The sequence below is a fragment of the Apium graveolens genome, chromosome 2 (genome assembly GCF_009905375.1).
Source record: "Apium graveolens cultivar Ventura chromosome 2, ASM990537v1, whole genome shotgun sequence".
In the NCBI taxonomy this organism is placed as follows: Eukaryota; Viridiplantae; Streptophyta; class Magnoliopsida; order Apiales; family Apiaceae; genus Apium; species Apium graveolens.
In genome coordinates, this window is record NC_133648.1 from 67719135 (window position 1) to 67737472 (window position 18338).

Genomic DNA, 18338 nt, shown 5'->3' on the forward strand with positions numbered 1-18338 from the left:
CTTCGCCATTCCGACAAAGTGTCTTATCATAACACTGTTTGTCCCAATCAGAAAGCAAAGCTTGAGGGGAACAATTAAATTTGAAAGGAATGCAAAATCCTCCGTTTTGATATCATCAGAAAGAATTTATTAAGAAAAGGAATTCATACATTTTTAGGAATTGAAAAGGAATATACGCTGTGATGTTGAGGACAAGAATGATACAATTGGTCACCATCCACATTTCACTTGTATTCATCTTTGGAGTTTGATCGATCATATCCCAATGGTGTCATATAACAACTTTAGAAGTATGCTAAAATATCTTCGCAACTAAGCATTATGGTAGATTCTTACTTGTCAAGTCTCGCGTCTGTAACGTCGCACCTACACGTATAATACTTTAACAATTCGATCATAATGGCGTTCTTATCAGATAACCTTGAGTTTCCTCTTTTTAATTTAGAATAACCATGAATCATTCAACTTAGCAACCTTTTTATTAGTAATATTCTTCTTTTAGAAAAGTCTGGAAATCTTCCCAATCTTCTTCGGTCATGCTCAGCTTCCGTTTAATCAATAAATTCCTTGAACTCTGATAATCCCGGTAATTTGATGAATAGTTACTCCGTACGCTGGTTCTGTTGTTAATCTTATCAAACAATACTTACACCTTACTATTAGAAATAATCAACTTCTTCATAATCGCAGGTTACCTGGTTGAAAGGTATATGTTATAGCCTATTTGTTTATTCGAGGATTTAACTCAACTCAAATAAGAATGTAATAAGTAAATAATGGATCTATCGTCAGAGAGATCTCACAGAGTAACATATGACAAAGGATTAAGTAACATTGTTCATCTACAGACTTGATGACTTAATTCACTGGAAGAAGCTCAAGAAATTGATCAAGCCTCAGTGATATAAATCAAGATTGTGGATTTAATCAAGTGACAGAGATCTCGTCAGGGTATCAATTAATTACAAGGATTTAGTCTGAAGAAAATCAAGAGTATCAAGATCAAGGCATGAAGAAACGTCACGGAAGTTAGTCACTCATGAACCAGACAGTACATCGAGTGTCAACATTGAAGTGGTGGAATTGATTCGTAATTGACAGTGATTTTCAAAAGATTTTCAGAGGAATGGTTGCTGCTCAAGATTGGTATTAATTCTCTATTAATTAATTAAGCCATATAATTTAATTAAGAAAATAAATTAAATCTGCAAAGATTAATTTATTGATTAATTGAATTAATTGATTAATTAATTCAGAATTATTATTTGATTAAAATCTGTTTTAATCCAGCAAGACTATCTTTTATATTAGGAAGACAATCGGTATGACAATCAATAGTCATACCGAATGTCATGCTAGTTCATTTGGATTGTCTTACCGAAAGTCCTACCAGTTTAAATGGATTGCCATGCCAGTTCATTTGATTGTCTTACCGAAAGTCTTGCTGATTCAATTGGATTGTTTTTTTTACTTAAACAACAGAAAGCAGATCATTTTCAACAGAACACAGCATTGAATATTCAACAGCAAAACACAGAACAAGAGAACCTGCAGAGAAATTATTGCAAACTAAACAGATCATTTATTTCTAGTATTTATTGTTAAATCCAATCCACTAGAAATACTTTTCTTGTTCTTGTGTAACTATCTAGGGGATCGAAATCCCTAGAACTTAATCTCAAATCGCTTTTAGCATTTGATCTTTTTTATTGCAAAAATAGAAAAAGTTCATGTCGAATTTATTCTAGATTTGTAATAATTGATTTGAGATTAATCCCTTGTAAACAATACCGTTGTTGTAACACCTTTCAAGTTTAATAATAGTTTTATTTAACTTGAATTTTGTTTCACCTTTTTATTCCGCATTTTATTCGATTAAACGGTATTGTTTGTATTCAACCCCCTTTCTACAAACATATTGGGACCTAACAATTGGTATTAGAGCCTTCTGATTAACGTACAAATCAAGATCCTAGACTTTTGTGTTTCTTTCACTCCTTGAATTTTTTTATTCACTCAAAAATTCATAATGACTACACAAAAAGTTGGAACCGTTAAAATTCCACTATTCGATAAAGAAAATTATGTTATGTGGAAGAAGAAGATGCTATTATTTTTACAAGTTGCAAATTCCAAATATCTGGAAGTGTTAAAGAAGGGTCCTAAAATTCCGATGGTTATTGAACCAGAGGTAATAGAAAATGATGTGGTGATTACCAAAGCAAGAACTTATGTGTAAGATCCTGAGGATTTTTCTCCTGCTGAAAAAGAAGAAGCCTCCCTGGATGTTAGCCTTCAATTAATTTTAGTATATTCCCTTGATGAATAGACATGTGATGAACTGTAAAGATTCCAAACATATATGGGAAACTATTGAGGTTATTAATGAAGGCATAGAGGAAGTTAGGGAGAACAAGTTAGAAATCTTAACCTCTGAGTATGAATACTTTAAATCCAATCCAGGAGAAGGAATCACTGAAGTGTTTGAGAGGTACAATGCATTGATCAACAACCTGAACATTAATGGTAAATACTATTCCATCAGGGAGGTCAACAAAAAGTTCCTTTTAACACTGCCAACTCATCTCGAACATAGAATCACTGCCATAAGAGAAGCAAGAGATCTGAGTGAGATTTCTTTGGAAAGGCTCTATGGTGTGTTAAAGACTTATGAGTTGGAGCAGATTCAGCAGAAGGAAGTTTACGGGAAAGGAAGAGTGGTCAGCACGTCTACTGCTCTAGTAGCTGATGAACAACAACAACAACCACAATATCAACAACAATCTCAACAGTCAGAAAGAATGGTACAGTCTTCCAAGGTTGAAGAAAATGTGATAGTAGCAGAATTTGATCCTCCTACTATAAATCAATCAGGAGATGATTTTTATTCCTTGGAAGAACTGGAGCAATTGGAGGATGAGTCAATGGCCCTGATTGTCAAGAGATTCTCAAATGTCAGATTCAAAAGGAATCCCAAGTTCAAGTACAAGTCCAACTACAACAGATTCCAGAAAGGTGGATCTTCATCCTCTAACACCAGCAGTGGTGGGTATAAAATAGGGATGGTTGATCGAAGCACCATTCGATGCTTCAACTGCAATGAGTTGGGACACTTTGCCACAGAATGCAGGAAGCCAAAACAAGTTAGGAAGAACTCTTACGATTCTAATCAGAAGAGTAAATATGAAAGGGCTTACTTGGAAAAGGGAAGAAGCTGGGATGATACTGACAGTGAAGATGAAGAAGTTGGGAATCTTGCTCTCATGGCTAGTGATGCAAACACCTCATCGTCAAGAAAAGAGGTAAATTTACGGATGCTGAATTAGTTTATCATCTAGGAGGTTCCTTAGATTGTGCTCGTCGTGATAATGAATTGTTAAATCAACAAATCAAAGACCTTGAGAAAGAGGTCAATGAATTAAGACTTATGCACATTAATCAAGATAAATTAAAAGAACAAGTATCTTTTCTAGAGAATAGAGTTGATTGTTATAGACAACTCGAAACTATTCTCAAAGACAAGATCACCGGTCTTGAGGCTAAGGTTAAAGCTTACTTTAATTCTTGTTCGAAGTCTAAACAGTTTTACAATAAGCAAGCTGTTAATCAAACATCTGGAATAGGTTATGATTACAATGTTGCTATTGGAAAATTAGGCATAAACTCCCCTCCTCATGTCTGTGCTAAAGGCAGGGAAGTACCACATGTGCTTAAGGGTGTTGATGAACCCCTCTATAAAGAATCAATTGCTGAACCATTTGATGAGACCTCATTTATTATTCAAGAAGAAATCCGTGCTGAAGATCATGCTAATGAGAAAGCTGTCTCCAAGTCAAGTGTGTCAAAGGTTCCAGTCAAAGTTGTGAAAGCAACTGAGACTAACTCAAACACACATGAGTTGGATAACATAAATGCCATGTCTACCATGCATAAGTTGCCTATTGTTAATCCCTCTCATAAAGCATGTGGTGTTCCTGATTGTATGTCTTGTGCTTTTAATTTGATGTATGCTTATTTTAATGGTAAGCATGTTTCTAATGATAAGACTACTCCTCGTCAGCATGTGAATAATAGATAGCATGATAGGTCTAAGACTGCTAGTCCTCCTAAAACTAGAAAGGAGACATTTGTGCCTAAGCCTAAACAAAAATTTGTCAAGGCTGTTCACAAGGTCAAATGTCCAGTCATTGAGAAAGTTGAGAACATTAAAATTAAGAATGTTGTTTTTCCTGATAAAGGCCAATTTTACAAGTATGCCGGACCCAGCCAAGCTTGGGTTCTGAAGAAGGTCTAATCCATTTGTATTGCAGGGCATTAAACAGGTACAACCGGTAGTGTAGATTCTTGACAGCGGATCGTCAAGACATATGACCGGAGATAGAGCCTTGCTATCAAATGTGGTTGAGAAAGCTGGCCCAGTGGTTACCTTTGGAGATAACAGCAAAGGTTTAACTGAGGGATATGGCTGTTTGCTAGCTGGAAATGTTATCATTGAAAATGTGTATGTTGTGCAAGGACTTGAACACAATCTGTTTAGCATTAGTCAGTTCTGTGACAACGGCTACAATGTTTTATTTGACAAGATGAAGTGTCAGATTCTGCACAAGAAAAGTGAAAAACCCTCCTTGATGGGAATCCGGAAAGGAAATCTTTTCGTAGCTGACATGAACTCTGGAAGCAATCCTGAAGTCAATTGTTTCTATGCAAAGGCATCGACAGATGAGAGTTGGCTATGGCACAAGAGACTTTCTCATCTCAATTTCAAAACAATGAATTCTCTTGTCAAAAGAGAATTGGTCAGAGGTCTGCCTCAGCTGGAATTCTCCCCAGAAGGACTATGTGAGGCTTGCCAGAAAGGAAAGTCAAAGAAAGCAAGTCACAAAGGCACTGACACATCCTCCATAACTGGTGTTCTGCAATTATTACACATAGATTTATTTGGACCAGTTAATGTCCTTTCGATGTCAAAGAAGTGTTACTGTCTTGTAATAGTTGATGACTATTCCAAGTATACGTGGGTTTTATTCCTTCATTCTAAGGATGAAACACCACAAGTTGTGATTGATCATATCAAGTTGATCAAGTTAGATTCTAATGTCCCTGTTAGAGAAATAAGGTCAGATAATGGAACAGAATTCGATAATTCACTTCTCAATGGATTTTGTACAGACAAAGGGATTAGACAATTTTCAGCTCCTAGAACCCCTCAGCAAAATGGAGTGGTAGAAAGGAAGAATCGTACATTGATTGAAGTTGCAAGAACGATGTTAAGTGAATCAGGTCTTCCAATGTACTTTTGGGCTGAAGCTGTCAATACTGCATGTTATACTCAGAATCGAACTCTAATCAACAAAGACTTCATGAAAACTCCTTATGAGATTTTGAATGAACAGAAACTTTTGATCAAATACTTTCATGTATTTGGTGCCAGATGCTTCGTGCTCAAGGATGGAGATGATCGTCGTGGTAAATTCGAGACAAAGGCATATGAGGGTATTTTTGTTGGATATGGAAGAAGATCATACAGAGTGTATATCATTGATCAACACAAAGTAACTGAAAGTGTCAATGTTACATTTGATGACACTAAACTCCCTAGTATCCAAACTGAAGATCCTTTTGAGAAACTGAAGTTTGATGATATGTCAGATTCAGAATCAGAACATGGTCAAGAACCTGAGGTTGTTGCTGGTGAAGAACCTGTTAATCATGATGATACTCAAGGTAATGGTGATGGAAACTTTGGCAACAATGGAGATACAACTGCTACTGACGGAGAATCTTCAAGTCAACATGGCAACAACTCAGGGGGAGATGCTGAAGGATCAACTAGTAGGACACAACATCCCAATGAATTTCAAGGCGAATCATCAAGATCAAATCTTCCAAGACAGACTGTCTGGAATAAAGCTCATCCTTTTGAGTTGATTATTGGTGATCCAGATGTTGGAGTCAGAACTAGACGTGCTACTCAAAATGAGTGTCTGTTCTCAGGATTTCTTTCTGAGATGGAACCTAAGAAGATTGAGGAAGCACTGACTGATCCAGATTGGGTGATTGCTATGCAAGATGAACTCAATCAGTTTGAACATCAACAAGTCTGGAAATTGGTACCTAGACCTACACATAAGAAAGCTGTTGGTACTAGGTGGGTATTCAGGAATAAACTAGATGAAGATGGTGTGGTTACAAGAAATAAAGCAAGACTGGTAGCTAAAGGGTATTCTCAAGCTGAAGGCATTGATTATGATGAAACCTATGCTCCAGTGGCTAGACTAGAGGCCATCAGGATATTTCTGGCATTTACAGCATTCTCTAACTTTAAAGTTTATCAAATGGATGTCAAGAGTGCCTTTCTGAATGGAAAGCTGGATGAAGAGGTATTTGTAGAGCAACCTCCTGGTTTTGAAGATTCAGATCATTTGGATTTTGTCAACTTTCTGTTCAAGGCTATCTATGGACTCAAACAGTCTCCGAGAAAATAGTATGACACTCTTTCTGAATTTCTTATTGAAAATAGCTTTATTAGAGGTGTCATAGACAAAACTCTATTTTCTAAAAAGCATAAGAATGATACTATATTAGTCCAAGTCTATGTGGATGATATAATATTTGGGTCTACTAATGATAATCTCTGTAAGAGATTTGCTAAGTTAATGCACAACAAATTTGAAATGAGCATGATGGGAGAGCTGAAGTTCTTTCTTGGATTACAAGTAAATCAAAGGTTAGATGGAACTTTTATTTGTCAATCCAAGTATCTCAAAGAACTCCTCAAAAAGTACAATCTAGAGGATTCTGCATCAGCAAGGACTCCGTCAACTACAGCTGTCAAGCTTGGACCATGTGAAAACTCCATTAAGGTAGATGTCACAAGCTACAGAGGTATGATTGGCTCGTTACTCTATCTTACTGCAAGTAGACCGGATATTATGTATGCTACATGCTTATGTGCAAGGTTCCAAGCGGATCCTAGAGATATTCATCTCGTTGCTGTTAAACGAATCTAAAGATATCTTAAGGGAACACCAAATCTAGGTATTTGGTACCCTAAAGAATCTGGTTTTAACCTTGTTGGATATACAGATTCAGATTACGCAGGAAGTGTTGTTGATAGGAAAAGCACCTCAGGGAGTTGTCAATTCCTAGGTAGCAGACTAGTCTCATGGTACAGCAAGAAACAACAAACAGTTTCAAATTCAATGATGAGGCTGAATATATTGCTGCTGGAAGCTGCTGTGCTCAGATCTTGTGGATTAGGAATCAGCTACGGGACTATGGCTCTGTATTGAACAAAATACCTATTCTATGTGACAATACAAGTGCAATAGCCATCACCAACAACCCTGTGCAGCATACAAGGACCAAGCACATTGACATCAGGTATCATTTTATTAGAGAGCACGTCATGAATGGTACTGTTGAACTATTTTTTGTTCCAACAGAAGAACAAATTGCAGATATTTTCACTAAACATCTTGATGAATCCACATTTACCAAATTAGTTGGTAAATTGGGTATGTTGAATAGCTTTAGTGATTAAACTTGTGAATATCTGAAATCTGTTCTTGAGTGAATTTACAAATGAAATTTTCATAAATGAAAAATTCATTTGCAAATTTATTTTATCATTTTCCAAAATTTCCTGCTTATTTCTATGTAATTTTTATTATCTTATCTTATTTATTTACTCAACTTGTTAATTTTAATGTCTCAGAATATTTTATTTTCTCTAAAAATATTTTTCTATGAGTTTTATTTGTTAAAATTCAAAAGAAATCTATTTTTGGACTGAAAATATTATTATCTCTGAAATATTTTAATTATTTTAATTATGTAAATATTTTCTGCCATATTCATTTCAGTTTTCTGTAAATTGTAATATTTTCTATATTCTATTTTTTTATGTGTTTTTAACAGTTTTTATGTTAATTATTCAGTATATTTAAATACTTAATTTATTTTATACTAGAATGACAATCGGCAAGACAATTGAAATTATCTTGCTGAAAGTCATTCCAGTACCAATACTTGTTTATTTTTAAATCAGTTTAATTTTATAACTGGCAAGACAATCGGTATGACTATTGATTGTCATGCTAGTAATAAAATTAATATCAGATATATTATGTTTTATTTTGTACTGGTATGACAATCGGTATGACTATGGATTGTCATACCAGTTATATATTATTATTTGTTTTATTTGTTTGTTTTGTTTTTTATTTTTTTTCAAAATTGCCTTGTATGAATATCGGTATGACAATCGGTAAGACTATCCCGAATTGTCATACCAGTTGTCCTACTTAACAATTGTTTTTGTTGTTTCTTTTACTTTTTATCAGTTCATTTCCTTCTTTTCAAAATCCAACAGTTATCTCTCTCTCTCTCTCTTCGACCAAACATCAATACCATCGCCATTGTCTTCCTTGCTCGAGTTTTTACTCAGCAAACTAAAACATCACTCCTGATATATACATACACGTATATACATACAGGAGTGCTATTAAATTTTTTTAAATCTTTTGCACTTCGTTTTGTTCCCCTCAAAATCGTTTTGTGTTTGTTTGATTTTGGGTATTTTTATTTTAATTTCTGTTTTGTGTCTTGTGGTTTTTGAAATCTGCTTTTGTGAGTTAAGAATTTTAACGAGATACATTTCTTTCTAAATTTTTCGATTATAATTGATTTAATTTGAATTATTAAATTAATTTAATTAATTCGAATTTTCTTAATAATATTCTTAAAATTCTGAAAGTGTGTGTCTTATTATTATTTTTAAAATGGCTCTTAATTTCCAAATTATTTCGCATAATCTTGTTGGTTACTTTAATCCAGATAATTGTGATGTAGAAAAATTTAAGCCATAGATTAGATTTTTAAATGACCATTCGATTATTAGCTCTGCTATTAAATCATATGTGATTTTAAATGTTGATCTGCTTAGACTGATTTGCACAACCTCTACTATGGCCGATGATTTTAAATCTTTTTCATTCACCATGGCAAACACACAGTATGTGGTTGATGAAACAGTCGTCAATCGAGCTTTAAATTTTCCTATGGACAATTTCAGTAATTTGCCCTCTGAAAATGATATTTCAAACTTTTTCCATGCTATTCACTATCAGGGGGTAATTAATTTAACCAAGTTATCAGAATCCAATTTGGTGTCTGAATGGGACATTTTCTTCGATACACTTTCTAAAGTGTTTGCCAACTGCACTAAATCCAATTTTCACAACATCACTTCCACTCTACAGTATATTGGTCTTGTGGTTGTTTTCAATCAAAGGATCAATTTTGGAAAACTACTTTTACCCATTCTTTTGAGACATCTCACTACTGCTTTACGTAATCATTCTACAAATCGTAGGGTCTCGTGATACTATGCTCGTTTTCTCATGCTCATAGCAGAACATATTCTCTCACCTGAGCATAAAGCCCTTTTTGCTAACTCCGCAGTAACCGAACCCCCTCCTGTAAGCAAAAAGATTTACACCCGCCAAGACACAACTTTCAAATTCATGCAAGTTCCAGTACTTGTATCTGCTTTCATGGCCACTTATATTCCCTTACCTATCTTCAATCTTCCCGGTCATGAACAGCAAGCTCAACCTCTAGTGGTTCAAACCACCCAGGCTCAAGCATCAGATGCTCTTCCTCTACAGGTAATAGTTCCTCCAACTCAACCTATTTCTACTTCTGTTGAAAGACCCCCAGTGGTTGATAGGACTGACCATGAAGTTGTAGAACCACAGCTTCAATCCCAGGTCATAGAACCAAACACAGAGTCACAACCTATCTCAACCTCTCCCCCACTGTCTAAAATGTTGCCTAGAAGGTTAATAGGAAGTAGTTTATTGGTGGATGTGAATGAACCCTCAGCTCTGCCTCCTCCGAAGAAAAGAAGAACATTTACTGAGGCATCTGAAAGCCCATCCTTGTCCTCCCAACAGGACATGGACTTTGAAATGGCCACTGAACAGTTACTAGAAACATCCTCTCAACAGGATGAATCTATTGAAATTCGCCATAGGGCCATGGCATCCTGTACTGAGTCAAGCACAATTCCATTACTCACAATGGAAGCATACAGACCAGTAGATGATACTCAGGACACGGAGCGAAGAGTGCACATAGAGTCGGTTACAGTGCCTGCCATAGTTACGGCAGAAGAGCAGTTAAATGCTTCTGAGGGAAAATCTGACTCTCAGCCACCTTTAATAGAGTCATTTTCTCCCCTCCCAGATCCAACACCTCTGGCTCCCTCACGAGATTCTCCACTCGCAGATTTATCTGGAGAAAGTGGAGGGCAACTCGGTCAATCTATCCCTGAAGCAATTCAGACATCTATTTCACATGAAATGATAGGTTTGACTGAGGATCGGGACTCGCGAATTCCCATTGCACCACCACTGACCTCTCTTGAAGAGGTTAGGGTGATTTTAAATGCGGGTACAGAAGATCAGCCTCAGGAAGACTCCTCACGAGCAATTATATTGAGAGATACACATGCACGTGAGTTGAGTGAATTAAACAGGAGAGATATTCAGATGAGCGCACACACAGACACAAACACTGAAAATCTGTTAACTCAAATTGCTGATCTCAAGGAACAACTTGCAAAAAGTCAGGCTGAAGCTAAATCATTCAAAGCACAAGTGGTTGAACGGTCTTCTTCTTCCACCTCTGTCAATAATCAGTTGGCTCTTATCAGGACTGAAATATCAGATCTGAAGACATCTGTTGAACCAAAGCTTAACTCAATCCAGGAATCTCCAACGTTATCAGCTGACGACATTTCAAACTTCTGCTCTCTACATACAAGAATGACTTCTCTTGAAGACTTGGTTGAAATGAATCATTCACTAAATTCCTCCAGATTTCTGAAGATAGAGACGGGTATGGAACATCTGAATGAAGGGATGAAGCACCTGTACTACATGATAAAAAATTCTCACTGTCCCAATGAAGAACAAAGGACTTTCTTTGAAGGCCGTCTGGTGGAGGCTCAGGCTCGGGAGGTGATGGAGGTCATGGAGGATCTAAGGGAAAGTCTGTAGAGGATTCCTCAACTAAGGGGGAGAAGAAAGGGAGAAGTGATAAGGGAAAAGAAAAAGAGTCGTCTGCTGGAGGCACAGGGAAGCCTGATGATATCTACTATAGTGGAGAACATGATGACTTTGATATTTGTGATGTTCCCACTGAACCAGTCTTGGAAGATAAAGATGGTTTCTTTGAAGCTGAGGAGGAAAGTGATTTTGGAGAATGGGAAGAGGAAGCTCCAGTGGATCCTCTGTTTGAGAAAGAGTTTCAGCAGCAGCAGTCAGAGATGAAAAGAAAAGAAGCTGAACTCAAAAAGGTCTCCCAGATCATTGACATGAGGAAAGACATACAAAGAACAGAAACTCTTCAAAAGCAACGTCTTCATGACATTAAAGCTCAAGAAAGGAGAAGAGATGTCAGACTGAAGATTGGTGAAAAATGGGATGAAGCTAGGAGAGTACTTGATATGCCTCAGCTGAGCACAAACAATGATAGACAGTTTCTACATCTTCTGGACAAGCTGGAGATCTCTAATCCAAACAATGACATGTACATGAATGTTATAAAGACTGAAGTCTCAAGGATCACAGCTGCCTTTGATAGATCCCTAAATGAGATGAGCATATTTGTATATTGTCAGAGCGAAGGATCTTTCAAGGTGTCACTTCATCTGTTTGAGAATCGTTCTTTGTCAGAGATTTGGGTTCTTCTCAACAAAGTAAAAAGAAGCTCAGAATTGAATGAAGTTCTTCGAGAAAGGCTCAAAGAGTTTGCCAGCAGGGCTAGTCCTCAAGTGGTCAACAATCCTCATCAGGTAAGATTCTTTAAGTCTGACTGTCTTCAAATCTTCCAGCTCGATTCACAATCTCTTAAAGACTACTCAGCTAAGCATCTGGTCTGGATGGAACATCACTTAAGAACTGCTGGATATTCATCCATGTTGAAAACTCAAGCAGCTGATCTGATTCAAGCTTATTGTGAAAAGAATATTAAAAGGTACAATCAACTCAAGAATAAGCTAAAGACAGTTGGAGTTCAACCAGTTAGACCAGATAGCTTCACTTCAGAAAAGGATCGTGTCTTTGACAAGGAGTTGCTTCAAGATTTAGAAGAAGGTGAAGTCAGAAGAGAGGACAACTGAATTCAATTAGCTCAAAACATAATGTAATATGATTAGAGCTTTATGAATCAAGATAGACTAATGTAGTTATATGTTCAGGCTAGAGGAACATCTATCTTGTATTCACTTGTAAATTTCTTTTGGAATCTGGAAAATGTTAAATATAATCCAGAACTTTTCTGCTATTTACTTTGCATTACTGTTTATATCTTTTTCTTATTTGTTAGTTGAGTTATCCTCTAGGTATTTGTTGTTATTGTCTAACAAGCAAATAGGGGGAGATTGAAAGACATATGTTATAGCCTATTTATTTATTCGAGGATTTAACTCAACTCAAATAAGAATGTAATAAGTAAATAGTGGATCTATCGTCAAAAAGATCTCACAGAGTAACATATGTCAAAGGATTAAGTAACATTGTTCATCTACAGACTTGATGACTTAATTCACTGGAAGAAGCTCAAGAAATTGATCAAGCCTCAGTGATATAAATCAAGATTGTGGATTTAATCAAGTGACATAGATCTCGTCAGGGTATCAATTAATTACAAGGATTTAGTCTGAAGAAAATCAAGAGTATCAAGGTCAAGGCATGAAGAAACGTCACGGAAGTTAGTCACTCATGAACCAGACAGTACATCGAGTGTCAACATTGAAGTGGTGGAATTGATTCGTAATTGACAGTGATTTTCAGAAGATTTTCAGAGGAATGGTTGCTGCTCAAGATTGGTATTAATTCTCTATTAATTGATTAAGCCATATAATTTAATTAAGAAAATAAATTAAATCTGCAAAGATTAATTTATTGATTAATTGAATTAATTGATTAATTAATTCAGAATTATTATTTGATTAAAATCTGTTTTAATCCAACAAGACTATCTTTTATATTAGGAAGACAATCGGTATGACAATCAATAGTCATACCGAATGTCATGCTAGTTCATTTGGATTGTCTTGCCGAAAGTCCTACCAGTTCAAATGGATTGTCATGCCAGTTCATTTGATTGTCTTGCCGAAAGTCTTGCTGATTCAATTGGATTGTTTTGTTTACTTAAACAACAGAAAGCAGATGATTTTCCACAGAACACAGCATTGAATATTCAACAGCAAAACACAGAACAAGAGAACCTGCAGAGAAATTATTGCAAACTACACAGATCATTTATTTCTAGTATTTATTGTTAAATCCAATCCACTAGAAATACTTTTTTTGTTCTTGTGTAACTATCTAGCGGATCGAAATCCCTAGAACTTAATCTCAAATCGCTTTTAGCATTTGATCTTTTTTATTGCAAAAATAGAAAAAGCTCATGTCGAATTTATTCTAAATTTGTAATAATTGATTTGAGATTAATCCCTTGTAAACGATACCGTTGTTGTAACACCTTTCAAGTTTAATAATAGTTTTATTTAACTTGAATTTTGTTTCACCTTTTTATTCCGCATTTTATTCGATTAAACGGTATTGTTTGTATTCAACCCCCCTTCTACAAACATATTGGGACCTAACACTCGTTCTCCGAATTAGCAATACTAAGTCTGAAACAGCATCCTTCCGGTAATCCGGGTCTTTTTAACAAACAAGAAACTCACGTAGTAACTTGAAAACCAATGTTTAAAACTTATCTTATTTCAAAAAGGTGTTTAGAAATTTTGTTAGGAAAAATCTTTTTCGAAAACTTGTTAAAAATTTTGAAAATTTTGAAAATCACACATCTGGTTGTCCTTACTATATGAGTTGGTTGTTGTCCTTCTTATAACCAGATACCAAGTTAAAGAAATGATCACACAAAGGTCCATACACTTCCATTTATCTCCCCTCCTTCATTGGGTCTTATTACCTTCCTTAATCAATGAAAACCTCAGCTGTTGTTACATATTATCTTATTCGTAGCTTCATTTCAGAGCTTCCATACTGGTAGTACTCCTATTATCATCTTTGTAGTCATTGAGTGAAACAGGTCTATTCAACAGCCAACAAGTCCATTTCATAAAATACTTTTCTTTCCAACTCTTTCAAAACTCCTCTAGTCAATTCCACAAGCTAATCACGGGTGGTCTATTCACTAGTGGCCCCATTTAATCTGGTAGCAACTATCCTCTGAAACACTTAAATCTTCTTCTAAACTTTTTCTCACCTTTACTTATATCTCAATACTCACCATTTACTGTAACTCACGAATCCATCCTCGTAGGTACAATTGCTTCATAGGACAAGTTTTAAACTGGGGTATAGAACAGGGTGTGGGGTAAACTGAAGAGATACACTCGCAATTGATTGTCCAGTAAAACAAGAATAAACAGATGGAGGTTCTTAAATAGATAGTCTCGTATCAAGAGGTGATAGAGTAGCGTAGAATAGCTTGAAGAGGTGCCACTGTCATAACAGAAGGTAGTACCGTTAATACTGATGGAGGAACAAGGTGCAAATCAAATTCGAGAGAAGATGACGATCCTTGAACGGAAAGCTCCAAATGATCGGATGATACCGGAAATCAGGATCTGCCATTGTCGTTGTCTGGAAATCACGTCGCAAGCTAAGAATCCCAAATCGTAACACGAACCGTGCCGGAGACCTACTATACAGTTGTACTCAACCTCACAATGACTTATCTTTCTATTTCCTATTCCTAATCCTAACCTTCCACCCAATCCCGACAATTTAGGCTTATTTCAGTGACTTGTAACCTGTAGCTCTGATACCAAAGCTGTGGCGCCCTCCAAACACGGGTCAGAAGTTAGGGGTCCACACACACACCTTATTTATAACCTGCTTATAACAATAATAGAAATAATAAAAATATGCAGACCCTACTTAACAACTACCACGGACCACAACAGGTTAAAGTATGCACACAAGCCAACCACACTTACTTATATTACAAACATTCAAATCCCAACTATTCAAACTCAGAACTGAGTAATAAACATTATTACAAACTTTTACATACTTATATTATCCCAAAAGAAGCCTACTATCTCAACTTGATCAACCTTGTTGTGCATATGTTGTGTACTTGATGATTTCATAAACAAAACATCTAAGTAGATTTTACTTAGTGAAATTATGTAGCACTCGACGGATAAGAATTATAGTCCCGACGGATAACTCATTATAGTCCCGACGGATGATTAACTTATTATCCATCGAGTGAGTAGCTTATGTAATAATAAGTTTGTAGCACAGTTATGTATGCACCTTTGTATAGAATCTGTAGTAGCATATAAGTCATGTTGACTTTAACTAGATATGCAGAATAGTTTGATTAATTGTACATAAATGATGTCTTGTAATTCTGCATAAGTAATATAGAGTCAAGTGCCAAAATAGCTACCGACGGATGATTAACAAAGCCATCGACGGATGATCAAATGACTATCAACGGATGTTTAATATAGCAGTTGATGGATGATCAATTAAATCATCAACGGATGTTCTGAAAGTCGACGGATGATCATATGAAGAATTCAAACAGCAGTTGAACAGTGAAAGCTGACACACAGCCGTCGAGATGTATACAAACACACTGTGGAAGCCCATTAACTGGGTAATAGAGGACGAAAAACAGCAAAGCTTAAGACTGTTAGATTTTATATTTGTTCAGTCTTTTTGACTTTGTAATCTTGGTATTATATAAACCAAGAGAGTAGCAAATAGAAAAGTAACTGAGATAGCTGAGAAACTCAAAAACGGAGAAATCTTTTTAAGCAGAATCATTAGCATTTCCTGTATTCTCAGTAGTTCCATTTGTAAGCAGCTGTGAGCATTTCTGCACACAGAGTCCTCTCGATATATTATATATATCTCTGGTGGAATTGTTTAAATCCACCAGAAAGTTTTTAAAGACTCTTGTTTTTAATTACTTATGTTTTGATTCAATTAAGTTTACATTCCGCATTGTGCTAATCAAAACAAATATATCTATAATCGAGTTGAACATTTTTATTTCAAGAAAAAGGTTCAAGAATTCCATTCAACCCCCCTTCTGTAATTCTTGCTATATTGTTAAGGGACTAACAATTGGTATCAGAGCAAGCTCTTAATCTACAAAGAGTTTAAAGATCAAAACAATTCAGCAAGATGAACAAGAAAGATGTTGGAGTCAAGATTCCTTTTCTTGATAAAGATAATTACCATCATTGGAATGTAAAGATGCATCTTCATATGCTTTCTCAAGATGAGGCCTATGTCGACTGCATAGAAAGAGGCCCTCATGTTCCAATGAGAGCTACAACAGGAAACGAGCCATCTGTTCCAAAGCCAAGGCATGAATGGTCTGATCCTGACATTGAACAAGTCAGGAAAGATAAAAAGGCCATGAACATTCTGTTCAATGGTGTTGATGTAGACATGTTTGATAACATCATCAACTGTAAAACTGCCAAGGAAGTTTGGGACACAATACAGATAATTTGTGATGGCACTGAGCAAGTAAGAGAAAATAAAATGCAGCTCCTAATTCATCAATATGAGCATTTTCACAATGAAGAAAGTGAGTCACTCACTGACATTTTTAGTAGATTCCAAAAACTACTAAATGCTCTTAAGTTGCATGGAAGAGTCTATCAGACTAAAGACTCCAATCTGAAATTTCTCAGGTCTCTTCCAAAGGAATTGAAACCAATGACAGTCTCATTGAGAAACTCACAAGATTATAAGGAGTTTACTTTGGATAGACTGTATGGCATTCTGAAGACCTATGAGCTTGAGATAGAGCAGGATGAAAGAATGGAGAGAGGAAAGAAGAAAGGAGGATCCATTGCACTAGTTGATGATCTGGAAAAGGAGAAGGAAGTGAAGATGGAAGCTGTAAAATCAACTTCAGGGGTCTGTGAGAATAAGGGTAAGGGGCTAGCTGCAGAAAGTGAAGATTCATTGAGCCAAGATGACATGGAGTACATTGATGAGCACCTAGCATTTCTTTCAAGAAGATTTGCCAAGCTCAAGTTCAAGAAGAACTTTGGAGCAGCCAAGCCAAATAGAAACATGGTGGATAAGTCAAAATTCAAATGTTTCAAATGTGGCTTGGCAGGGCATTTTGCAAATGAGTGTAGAAAGTCAGATTCCGGTAAGAAAAGGTTTGAGTCTGTGGATTATAAGCAAAAATACTTTGATCTACTCAAACAAAAGGAAAGGGCTTTTATTACACAAGAGAATGACTGGGCAGCTGATGGTTTGGATGAAGATGAAGATGTCAGCTATGTCAATCTAGCCCTAATGGCCAAGTCTGATGAAACAGAGACAAGTTCCTCAAGCAATCAGGTAATCACTACAAACCTTGCACATTTATCTAAAGCTGAGTGTAATGATACAATAAATGACATGTCTACAGAATTGTATCATTTGCGTGTTACACTTAAGTCTCTCACTAAAGAAAATGCTAAATCAAAGAAAACAACTTGTTTTTAAGTGAGAGGAATAATGTGCTTGAGTCTCAGTTTGTTGAGTTTGAAAAACTAAAAATTGAGTGTAAGATTGCCAAGGAGGAATTAACTGAGTCCTTGAAAAAGGAAGAAATTTTGAAGAAGCAGCTCGAGCGTGAACAAGAGGTGATTAAAGCATGGAAAACATCCAGGGATCTTCATGCTCAAATCACCAAAGTTCAAGGAATTGAGTCTTTTTCTGATGAAGCCTGGAAAAAGAATAAAGATAAACTAGAACCTATTTTGGTAGATGGGTTGCTCACAGATGTAGACTCGACGGATGATGAGGACTATCCGTCGGATAACAAAAAGTGTTATCCGTCGAATGATAAAAATCCTCATCCGTCGGCTGTAAGCAAACCCATTAGCAAAGCCAAATTAATCAAGCTAAATGATAAGTATGCGTCTGTTTCCAAGAACTTTGTTTCAGGAGAGTCAAGTCAAGCTAAGAAAGGGAAAAAGGCAAATGTTGGTCATATGACTGTCAAACAGTTAAGTGACAGACTTGAAAAAAAAGAGGTAAAAACAGATACTAAAAAGAAAAACAATAGGAATGGTAAAGTAGGGATTAACAAACACAATAACTACACACCTGATAAATATGCCCCTAGAAAAATCTGTGTCAAGTGTGGTAGTGTAAATCATTTATCTGTTAATTGCAAATCTGCCATGCCTACTCCCATGTCTGTTCAGCCTCAATTTCCTAACATGAATGCTATGCCTCCCATGCCTGTTAATGCTA